We start from the raw sequence: 12,789 nt of genomic DNA, 5'->3' as shown, positions 1-12,789 counted from the left end.
ATTTATTAAGTAATTACGACGCAATGTCTTTGACTGCGTGTTGTCAAATGGAATTTAATATTTACCAAAAACAAAAAGCTGACTTAGTTAATTTGGAGTATTGGTTACAAAATTTTTTTTTTTTTAACGTTTATTTATTTATCTATCGAATCTGCCTTACTTAGGCCTGACAATAAGTAATAAAATCTTATAACTAAAATTAAAACTAAATGCTCTCTGACGGGAGGTTACAAAATGGCATTAAAAAAAGTGCAATATTTGCATTGGAAAAATTGGACTTTAGCACAGTTTTGGTAGCCGTTTAACCTATAGTGCACCGGTAGTGGGAAAAACTCCGTTGAGAAAAGCTGACGGTAATTGGGCAAGAAATGCTAAGGACAAAGCATTAATTTTTACCGAGCACCTACGTAATGTATTTAATCCAAATCCACCCATCAATGATTTTGTACTGGAAAATCCTCCTGTTCATGAGACAGTGGATGATCATATAAGAGTAAGTCCCGAGGACGTTCGAAAAGTTATCAAAAATAACATTAATACAAAAAAATCTCCAGGATATGACAAAATTACGCCATCCATGATTAAAAACCTACCGAATATAGCTATAACCGTGCTATCTGTATTGTTTTCTGCGATCATTAGACTAGGCGTATTCCCAACAAAATGGAAAATTGCTCAGATCATAATGATACCTAAACCAGGAAAAGATTTAACAATGCCGTCTTCATACAGACCTATAAGTCTACTGCCATGCATATCAAAGTTATTTGAGAAAATATTGCAATGTAAAATTATGCCATACTTAAATAACCAAAATATTATCCCAGTTCATCAATTTGGTTTTCGTGAACAACATGGAACCATTGAACAAGTTAATCGATTGACTGGAGAGATCAGAAAATCTTTTGAAAATAAAAAATACTGCTGTGCTATCTTTTTGGACATCGCCCAGGCCATCGACAAAGTGTGGCATGAGGGGTTAATTCACAAAATTAAGTGTCTACTGCCACCAAGTACGCATCGATTGCTGGAGTCATACATATCAGACCGAGTTTTTAGAGTGAAATATTGCGATTATGTAACAGGAAATTATGAAATTAAAGCTGGTGTAAAGGTAAAGGGAAGTGTTCTCGGACCAACACTTTATTTGGACTTGCCTGTGTGTGATATACTTACCATATCAACATTCGCTGATGATACGGCAATACTTAGCTCACATGCAGATCCGCAGGTAGCTTCTACGAAATTGGCCAATTATCTGAGACTCGTGGAGATATGGTTGAATAACAGGAGAATACGAGTAAATGAACTCAAAAGTAAACACATCACATGTACTCTCAGAAGGGGCGACTGTCCACACATCACACTAAATAACATAAGCATTCCACAGACAGATACTGTTACATACCTTGGTATTCACTTTGTAGTAAATTATTGAACATATGAGTTCTCGAGTTTGTAATGATTTTGTAGTCAGCATGTTCGGTGCTTGGAAAGTTGAATGTGCTAAGCTCGCCGGAATGGGGAGGGTTCTTGAACATACTTGACCTTCAAGCTCTACATAAACAAAAGAGAAATTGTATCTTTCCAAGGTTCTACTACTATTGGAATTCTAATGAAATAAAATAATTGACTATTGGATGCTAACAGGAAATCATATTAAAATATTGTATAAACAAGTGGCAGTTGTTTTCACTTCGAACACATTTTATTAAATGACCCACCCTCATTCTACTAAGATACATCAGTATTCGTAAAAGTATGGTTTAGTATCTACCCTATAACTATAATCTAAATCTATTTAGTTTTCTGTATCATCAGTTTAATGAGCAGCATTCCCAAATAAAATAATCTTACTTATTGCTCTTCATATTTATAAATTCAAATTATTTATTCTCATTGAAATTGTTCTTAAAAAGAATTATAAAAATTTTTAAAGCTTATCTGGAAATTAATATTTCTAAATATGTATGAAATAGAATTAAAACTTGATAATTTCGAAATAAAAGAAATATTTTATAAAAATAATTGTTTCAAATAATTATTAAAATTTAACAAAATCATGTATTAAATATAAAACGATCGCATGTTATTAAAATTGTTTATGTATATTATGACTTACGATTCTGTTGCTTAAAAGATTGATGTCATATGTAAAGTTTTACCCTTTTGTTGATACAGTTGATACATCTTCTTGACATTTGGATGATGGTTTGAGCTCAAAACATTCCATGCACTGCAACTTATAAACTTTGAATTAGTTATGAAAAAACAACAAAAGCTATATGTATAATATACATTCAATTCCTAACATGCCATATCTTATAGATTATTAATTAAAATAATGTTATTGATATTCAATTGTTAGAATTATCTTTGATTTAATTATGAATTACTTAATTATTTGTTCGATCCACACATTTAACATTATTACATTGAATTAGTAAAAAAAAATTCTATTACAAACAATCAATTCTGTAGAACATCAAATGTTAAGTGTGTGTATAGAACTTTGTTCTTAAATATCATTAATGTAAAAAAAAAATAATTAAGTAATGTTAAATGAGACTAATCACTCATTATGGTAATGAAAAGTGTTATAATTATGTAGTTTACATTAGTAAGTACATTTGCTTAAAAGAGCTTAACTAGACTCTATTTTATCATAAAAAAATTATTCTGTAAGAGCACATACATACTTCAAAAGCTTACTGCTAGATTTTACTTATTTCTTTGATACTTAGTATTACAAGTTGATGACGTCACTAAATGTCTTTTATAAAATTTGCTGATCACGTTGTTATGTTATTTCTGCTGATATAATGGAATACAGCGATGAACAATCATTTAGCACATGAGGTTATGTTAAACCTTGTTGTATTTCATATAATTCATTGAATCTTTCTCCAGCTTGAAATAATGGAATATTAATGGAAATCATGCACCAGGATTGCAAATGATTTATATCTGGCCATGTAGATGTTTGGAATAAATTTATTAATATGATGAACTTCTAAATAATGCAGTGTGTTATGAGTGCATCAAATGATTAACACCATGCTTTGCTTATTTATTTAATAGCACTTCTCAATACTTTTAATAATTTTGAAAATCGCCATTTATTATATTAAAACCCTATGAAATAATTTTTCAATATTAAAACTATATTTGAATTAATTTTTAATAATACTCTTACCAATTATAATTGGGTTTGTAATTTTTGTTCTTAAGGATTTCTTAATAGATTTCTTCAAAACTATTTCTTTAAACAGATTCATTTTTGTTAATTTGCAAAAAAAAAATCAATATAATTATGTAGTGCATATAATATGCTTTGGTAATTTTCCGTAAAAAAAACTATATGCTCGAAGAGTTAAAGAAAAAAAGAAAGAGCGGAAGGTAAGCTTAAACTTTATAACTCAGTTTAGCTTGGTTCTTTAACCGATATAAGTACTTGATAATTAAATCGGTACTCGTATTCTTCAATGTTGCTAACTTTACTAATTATCTGATGTCTGTAAGACATAAGCTAGACATAAATATTTATGTATAACACTAACATAACATATTACTTTTGAAAATTAATATTATTTATATTGTGCTAATGATACAAGCATAATTGTAATTTAGCTTATGTTATAGAATTATTTGTTTTCCTTTTAATAAATTTAAATACAATGTAAATTCTAAAATGATTAATGTTATAATATGGTGTTTACAATTCGTCACTACATTTATATTACATTCGTATCTAATTTTTGTAATTGTCCTTATACAAGAACAATTTTGATTTAATTGAATATAAGATGTAGTAACACAAATAATGCATCAAAATATAATTATGTCTTTAATGTTATTATAATTTAAGAAAATAAAATTTTAATAAAATCTGTTACAAAACCTTCTTTGTAGGACTAGTATACCTAGGACGAAAATGAGGAAAAATCAGATTTTCCCAAAAAAATTTCGTGGGGCTCGACTACACCCTGAGTATATTATTAGCCGGGTTATTATTTACATAGTTTTTTTTTCCTACAATGGCTTAAGGTCTTTTGCATGATACATGCCAATATATTTGCCTGTAGTAGTCTCAAGCTCATAATATGATGTTCCAACCTTCTTTCTGACTTTACACTTAATATATGGTGGTAGTAATTTTGCATTAATGCCCTTTTTCATATCAGATTGTCGAAAACTTTTTCTTAAAATTTCTTGTCCTGGCTTATAATCAACATTTTTAGATCATAGATTATATCTTTTTGTAGCTTTCTCATGGGCAACAATCAAATTCTCTTACACCTTTTCATGCAAATTTAACATCCTACAGTTGTTGGGTATAAAACTGCTTTGTGGTTCATCCAAGCTATTTAGTTTTTGAAGAATTGGATAAGCAGATCCGTGAGTTATCATATTGTAACCAAATACACAAAAATACGGCGAACATTTGATTGCATTATGGTAATCACTTCTTAATATATTTGCTATCTTAGAGACATGCATGTCCCATCGATCTTGTTTCTCTTTCAATAACACCCGAAGTTTAACTAAAAATTCACGATTTGTCCTTTCGGAAACATTCGCTTGAGGGGAGTATAATGCAGTTTTAATATGAGTAACACTATAAACTTTTAAGAAATCGGACATTTGTGTTGAAACAAATTGTTTTCCATTATCAGAGTGAATGAATTGTGGAACACCAAACTGATGGAACACTGTTTCTTCTAAAAAATTAATTATGGCAGAACTTGTAGCCTTTTTTAATGGTTTCAAGAAAATATATTTCGAAAAATTATCAATTGCAACAAAAACTGTTGAATTGCCCATTTTAGTTCGAGGATAAGGTCCTAGTAAATCCATATATATCCTCTGAAATGGACGTTCCGTGACAATTTGCTTACCCATTGGTGGTCTGAGGGTTTGGTTAGTAGGTTTAACAAGTTTGCATACTTCACAATTTGAAACAAATCTTTTTATATCAAGTGACATTTTCGGCCAAAAATATTTTTCCCTAACCCTATTTAAGGTCTTTGCAAAACCTCCGTGGCATGACATTGAAACATGATTCTGTTCAATCACCTCCTGGCAAAGTTCTTTAGGCAACCACAATCTCCATAATGACATCTCCTCTATATATTCACCCTTTCGAAACTTTACCCTGTAAATATAACCATCAGAAACTACAGTGTCTGGAAAACTTTCCTGATTTTCAAAAATTTGCGTTCTTAACGTTTTATATTCATGTGAATTGAAAAATGGAGAGTTTAGGTCAACATCAGATTGTAAAACTGGTAATAAAATTTCATCTATGTCTAACCTGGATAGGGTATCAGGTACAACGTTTGCTGATCCTTTCCTATATTCCACCTCAAAATCAAAACACTGTAACTTTAAACTCCAACGACCGAGACGACCTGATAAATCTTTCTGGGACATCAACCAGCGGAGACTGGAGTGATCCGTTAATATCTTAAATGGAAGACCTTCCACATAGGGACGACATTTTTTTAGACACACAATCGCGGCGAGACACTCCAGCTCCATAACCGTATAGTTTTTCTGGTTTTTGTTCAATTTTTGCGAAACGTACGCTACCGGGTGTTCTCTACCTTACTCATCAGTCTGTGTGAGTACGCCACCTACACCTACACGAGAAGCATCGCACTGGATGGTAAATGGCCGATTAAAATCAGGCTGAACAAGCACTGGGGCGGATGTTAAAGCCTCTTTTAGATTAACAAATGCTGTTTTCGCTTCCTGTGTTAATTTAAATTCTGTGCCTTTCTTCAAACAATCAGTGAGTGGTCCTGCGAGGTCCGCAAAGTTGGGGATAAATTGGCGATACCACCCAGTCATGCCTATATACCTCCTTATCTGTCGGGGACTTTTAGGTAATGGAAAATTAATAATTGCTTCTACCTTAGCCTTGTCGGTCCTTAAACATCCCTGCCCTACGATGTATCCTAGATATTTTATCTCTTTTTGGCAAAAACGACTTTTCTCGATGTTAATTGTTAGATTCGCGGCTTGTAAACTTTTTGCCACCTCTCGCAATATATCAATGTGAGTTTTGAAATCTTTTGTGCAAACCAGCAAGTCATCTAGGTAAATAAAGACGTTTTCACGAAGTCGACTAGGGATAGTCTTGTCCATTAAACGACTCATTCTTTGTGCGGCGTTGCACAGCCCGAAAGGCATAACTGTAAAGTGATACAGTGGCCGGCCAGGTACTGCAAATGCCGTCTTTTCTTTGGATAACTCATCTAACGGTATTTGCCAGAAGGCGTCTTTTAAGTCAATACCTGTTATGTAGTGAGTATCCTGCAAACGACTCAAAAGTCCATTGATATGTGGCAAGGGATATGCGTCCTTTTTTGTTAATGTGTTGAGTTTTCGAGAATCGAGACATAGTCGTATTTTACCAGGTTTTCTAACCAACACAATTGGGCTACAATATGGACTGTTACTTTCCTCGATTACTCCTAAACTCAATATTCTGTCTAACTCGCTATATGCTTCCTTTTGCCTTGGAGGAGATAAAGGATAATGCTTAATTTTGAAAGGTACATTTTCTCCCGTATCTATTATGTGGGTTTCTAGAGAAGTGCGGCCTAAACCAAGCTTACTATATGATGGAAATTCTTCCACTACGCATTTTAATTCAAAAAGTTGTAATTCTGAAAGATTGTGAATGTTATTATTAACATTTGTAGAAAATGCTTCACTATCTAGTGAAATTTCAGAAGTAAAAAGCTGAGGTGCTATATCAAAACTTTTCCAAAAGTATATTCCTAAATAAACTGACTGTTTTAAGTTTGGAGATAAATAAAAAAAGTATATTCTTTGTTACGCAGTTGTAAGTAGTTGGAATATTTAAAAAACCAATGACATTTTGTTTGCCACCATCTGCAGTTTTTAATGATGTAAAAATTGGAGTGTAGTCTAATTTTATTTTGCCTATAAGTTCCAAGCAGTCTTTGCCTAAAACACTGATCGATGCTCCGGAATCGAGTAACCCATATAGTTCAACAGTTCCGAAACAAATGTTTGCATATGGCCTACTATCCATCAATTCACTAATCACTGTAGATTCAACAACTTTCACAAAATGTTTTCTCTTTTGATACCTTTCTCTACATTTCAATATTCTTTTTGGAACTAAATTTAATTTAAAAATACGTTTTCTTGTCTGTTCATAATTCAGTTTCCTTTGGTGAAAAGATTCAGTAATTTCAGAATTAGTTTGAGTTCCATTATTGTCACTAGATCTAGTCCAAACTGTTATTACTTTATTATTGTTGTCCTTTTTAGTACCTATGTTGTCAACTTGATTATCAAAATTTATAACTGAGGGATTTGTGGGGGAGAACGAGGGACCCTCTTCTACTCGTTCAGGCTCTTGTTTTTCGAGTGCTTTTTACACTGCGGGGTGGTTATGTTTTTCTCGCCACATCTGAATCAAAACAGATTCCGTTTTTCGGATGGACAATCATAAAAAGAGTGACCCATTTGGTCACAGTTCCAACATTTGAAATGTCTTGTGTCTAACTCCTTACGTTCTCTATTCTGGTTACCCTGGTATTTAAATGCAGCTAATTCTTCTTCCCCGTCATCTAATTCCTCTACGCCACCACTGGCTTCTAATTCTGATACGTGTCTTTTCTGAAATCGTATCTGCTGTTGCCTAATAACGTATTTCTCGGCTTTTCTAGCAGCATTTCTTAGATGATCTAGACTAAATAAATCAGTTGCAAACAAAAGTGAACCCAGAGATTCCTTTACATTATTTTTGATCAGATCTATCATTTTATTTTCATTCATCGGTTGTGAAAGACGAGAATTCATTGCTATCATTTCTGAGAAATAATCATCAAAGGTTTCTTTTGGCATTTGACGACGTTCAATCATTCTGACAAGTTTATCACAGTCGTTCTCTATTTTTCCAAATTGTTTCGTCAATGCAAATTTAATTTCATCATATTTTGAATTAGGGTGCTGTTTTAAAAATGACCAAAACCAAGTATCGGCTTTGCCTTTTAAGAGATTGTGAAAATTGGAACTTATGTAGTTTTCTGAACAATGATACCTATCTTTGAGTGTATCAACTTTAAAAAGAAAATCGTTGACATCATCGGAACCATCATACGCGATGTTCCATTTGTCAAGTCTAACGAAATCACTTGAGGATGTACTCCTACCTGTGTCTGAAGTGATACTTTGATTGTGAATAGAATTATTGTTACTGGTATTATTCCTATTTAAACTAGAATCATTTGGATTTAGTGGTGGTTGATTATAAGGATTCGTATCCATTGTGTTAACACCCACAGATGAACCAGGCTGGGAACCACTGCTTGGCAAATTGTTCGTTATCGTTACCCATATCAACAGCTGATTCTGCTGGGTGCAAGGAAATTGGCAAATTGGGCTGCTATAGGACTTTTGACAATTCTGTGTCTTGACTCAAAAGGACTATCTGTATTTTCTTCTAATGGTACAGAATAATTAAGAATTCGTGCTCTGGATCTCGTTAAAATTGGGCTTTCACTTATTCTTGGTCTGGGAATAAAAGGGTTTTCTGAATGCTCATCAAAAGTATAATCAATTTGACTATCACTAGTAGGTTCTTCACTATCTTTTGACTTTCCTTTTCTCTTTGACATTACTAAGAAAACTTAACATATATAAAAAATACTTGTAATAAAAAAATAAATACAGATTAACGTATACAATATTTTATAAGATTTTCCCCCTCCAAATAACAGGTAATCTACTTGACTTAATTCATGTGTCGCAAATGCAATTTTCTATTTATATAGAATAATTCATGACTTACACAAAAATATAAATCAAACTATTGAAACTAAATAAAAAAATCAAAATTAATTCTATCAGTTGAAAGTAGCATAACAACAATTGATTTTAACCAAATATCGAAGGCCTTACATTCACAAGCTGATAATTAAAAAAATGTACTAAAAAAAATTTACTTATCACTACAATATGGGTAAAAATACCACACATGACTTGTGCATAAGTAAAATAATTAAAAGGAAATGGATTTTAAATTGCAAATCAAAGCTGATACGAAACAAATCAGTTTGAGACAAATTTAATTAAAAATTCATAAGAAAAAAAACCGAATACGACATTTCTGCCGAACTCGTTGGGCGCCATTTTATTTATGTAGTAAATTATTGAACATATGAGTTCTCGAGTTTGTAATGATTTTGTAGTCAGCATGTTCGGTGCTTGGAAAGTTGAATGTGCTAAGCTCGCCGGAATGGGGAGGGTTCTTGAACATACTTGACCTTCAAGCTCTACATAAACAAAAGAGAAATTGTATCTTTCCAAGGATCTACTACTATTGGAATTCTAATGAAATAAAATAATTGACTATTGGATGCTAACAGGAAATCATATTAAAATATTGTATAAACAAGTGGCAGTTGTTTTCACTTCGAACACATTTTATTAAATGACCCGCCCTCATTCTACTAAGATACATCAGTGTTCGTAAAAGTATGGATTAGTATCTACCCTATAACTATAATCTAAATCTATTTAGTTTTCTGTATCATCAGTTTAATGAGCAGCATTCCCAAATAAAATAATCTTACTTATTGCTCTTCATATTTATAAATTCAAATTATTTATTCTCATTGAAATTGTTCTTAAAAAGAATTATAAAAATTTTTAAAGCTTATCTGGAAATTAATATTTCTAAATATGTATGAAATAGAATTAAAACTTTATAATTTCGAAATAAAAGAAATATTTTATAAAAATAATTGTTTCAAATAATTATTAAAATTTAACAAAATCATGTATTAAATATAAAACGATCGCATGTTATTAAAATTGTTTATGTATATTATGACTTACGATTCTGTTGCTTAAAAGATTGATGTCATATGTAAAGTTTTACCCTTTTGTTGATACAGTTGATACATCTTCTTGACATTTGGATGATGGTTTGAGCTCAAAACATTCCATGCACTGCAACTTATAAACTTTGAATTAGTTATGAAAAAACAACAAAAGCTATAGGTATAATATACATTCAATTCCTAACATGCCATATCTTATAGATTATTAATTAGAATAATGTTATTGATATTCAATTGTTAGAATTATCTTTGATTTAATTATGAATTACTTAATTATTTGTTCGATCCACACATTTAACATTATTACATTGAATTAGTAAAAAAAAATTCATATTACAAACAATCAATTCTGTAGAACATCAAATGTTAAGTGTGTGTATAGAACTTTGTTCTTAAATATCATTAATGTAAAAAAAATAATTAAGTAATGTTAAATGAGACTAATCACTCATTATGGTAATGAAAAGTGTTATAATTATGTAGTTTACATTAGTAAGTACATTTGCTTAAAAGAGCTTAACTAGACTCTCTTTATTTTATCATAAAAAAATTATTCTGTAAGAGCACATACATACTTCAAAAGCTTACTGCTAGATTTTACTTATTTCTTTGATACTTAGTATTACAAGTTGATGACGTCACTAAATGTCTTTTATATGTTATATTTTTATGTTATTTCTGCTGATATAATGGAATACAGCGATGAACAATCATTTAGCACATGAGGTTATGTTAAACCTTGTTGTATTTCATATAATTCATTGAATCTTTCTCCAGCTTGAAATAATGTAATATTAATGGAAATCATGCACCAGGATTGCAAATGATTTATATCTGGCCATGTAGATGTTTGGAATAAATTTATTAATATGATGAACTTCTAAATAATGCAGTGTGTTATGAGTGCATCAAATGATTAACACCATGCTTTGCTTATTTATTTAATAGCACTTCTCAATACTTTTAATAATTTTGAAAATCGCCACTTATTATATTAAAACCCTATGAAATTTTCAATATTAAAACTATATTTGAATTAATTTTTAATAATACTCTTACCAATTATAATTGGTTTTGTAATTTTTGTTCTTAAGGATTTCTTAATATATTTCTTCAAAACTATTTCTTAAACAGATTAATTTTTGTTAATTTGCAAAAAAAATCAATATAATTATGTAGTGCATATAATATGCTTTGGTAATTTTCCGTAAAAAAAACTATATGCTCGAAGAGTTAAAGAAAAAAAGAAAGAGCGGAAGGTAAGCTTAAACTTTATAACTCAGTTTAGCTTGGTTCTTTAACCGATATAAGTACTTGATAATTAAATCGGTACTCGTATTCTTCAATGTTGCTAACTTTACTAATTATCTGATGTCTGTAAGACATAAGCTAGACATAAATATTTATGTATAACACTAACATAACATATTACTTTTGAAAATTAATATTATTTATATTGTGCTAATGATACAAGCATAATTGTAATTTAGCTTATGTTATAGAATTATTTGTTTTCCTTTTAATAAATTTAAATACAATGTAAATTCAAAAATGATTAATGTTATAATATGATGTTTACAATTCGTCACTACATTTATATTACATTCGTATCTAATTTTTGTAATTGTCCTTATACAAGAACAATTTTGATTTAATTGAATATAAGATGTAGTAACACAAATAATGCATCAAAATATAATTATGTCTTTAATGTTATTATAATTTAAGAAAATAAAATTTTAATAAAATCTGTTACAACTTGGATAGACGACTTACTTGGCGTCGTCATATAGAAGCCAAGAGACTTCACATCAAGTTAAGAGCCTCATCATCAACGCTCCCGCCAGAGATCATTTAGTTTTAATTTTAGTTATAAGATTTTATTACTTATTGTCAGGCCTAAGTAAATGATGTTGAATGGGAGTGGAATCCTAAATGTGAAAAATCATTTCAAGACTTCAAAGAAAAATTAGCTTCGCTGTTATTACTGACACACTATAATCCCAATTTGCCAATAACAGTGGCTGCAGATGCGTCCATGGTTGGTATTGGTGCCAGATGACTCTAATAAGGTAATTTATCACATTTCGCGTGCTATAACTTATACAGAAAAGCGTTACATCCAAATAGAAAAGGAAGCCTTGGCTATTGTCTACGCGTGTACGAAATTTCATAAAATGATCTACGGTAGGAAATTTACTTTGCTCACAGACCATAAACCTTTGTTAGCCATTTCTGGTTCTAAAAAAGGAATTCCGACTCATACGGCCAACAGGTTACAAAGATGGGCTTTAACTATGATGTGCTACAATTTTGATATTCTGTATGTAAACACAAAGGAATTTGAAAATGTGGATATGTTATCCAGGCTAATTAATAACACTCAAGTAGACGAAGAAGATTTCATAACTGCATCTGTATCTGTTGTAACGGATGTTAAAGCTATTTTAAAAGAAAACTTGCAAGAGATGCCGATTACACGGGAGATGATTCGTAATGCTTCAAAGGCTGATGGAACATTGCAAATGATTTATAAATACACACAAGAAAATTAAGGAAATCACAAAAGGAATTTAAATCAAAACTATTGAAGCAACTGCATAGAGGTATCAGGGCATTGAAAGGATGAAGGCAATTGAGAGATCATATTTATATTGGCCACATATTGATACCGATATCTCTAATTATGTTAAACAATGTTCCGGGTGTGCTGCCGCAGCCAAATCAACAACTAAAACTGAACTAAGTTCTTGGCCCATACCACAACAAATTTTAGAGAGACTTCATATTGATATCGCTGGGCCTGTCAGAGGTCATTATTATTTAATTATGGTTAATTCGTTCTCAAAATGGCCGGAAGTTGCTCAATTATCAACAATATCTGCAAAATCTGTGTTAATGC

Source organism: Calliphora vicina, chromosome 3, assembly GCF_958450345.1.
Source record: "Calliphora vicina chromosome 3, idCalVici1.1, whole genome shotgun sequence".
Classification (NCBI taxonomy): Eukaryota; Metazoa; Arthropoda; class Insecta; order Diptera; family Calliphoridae; genus Calliphora; species Calliphora vicina.
Note: the sequence above shows the minus strand (reverse complement) of the source record.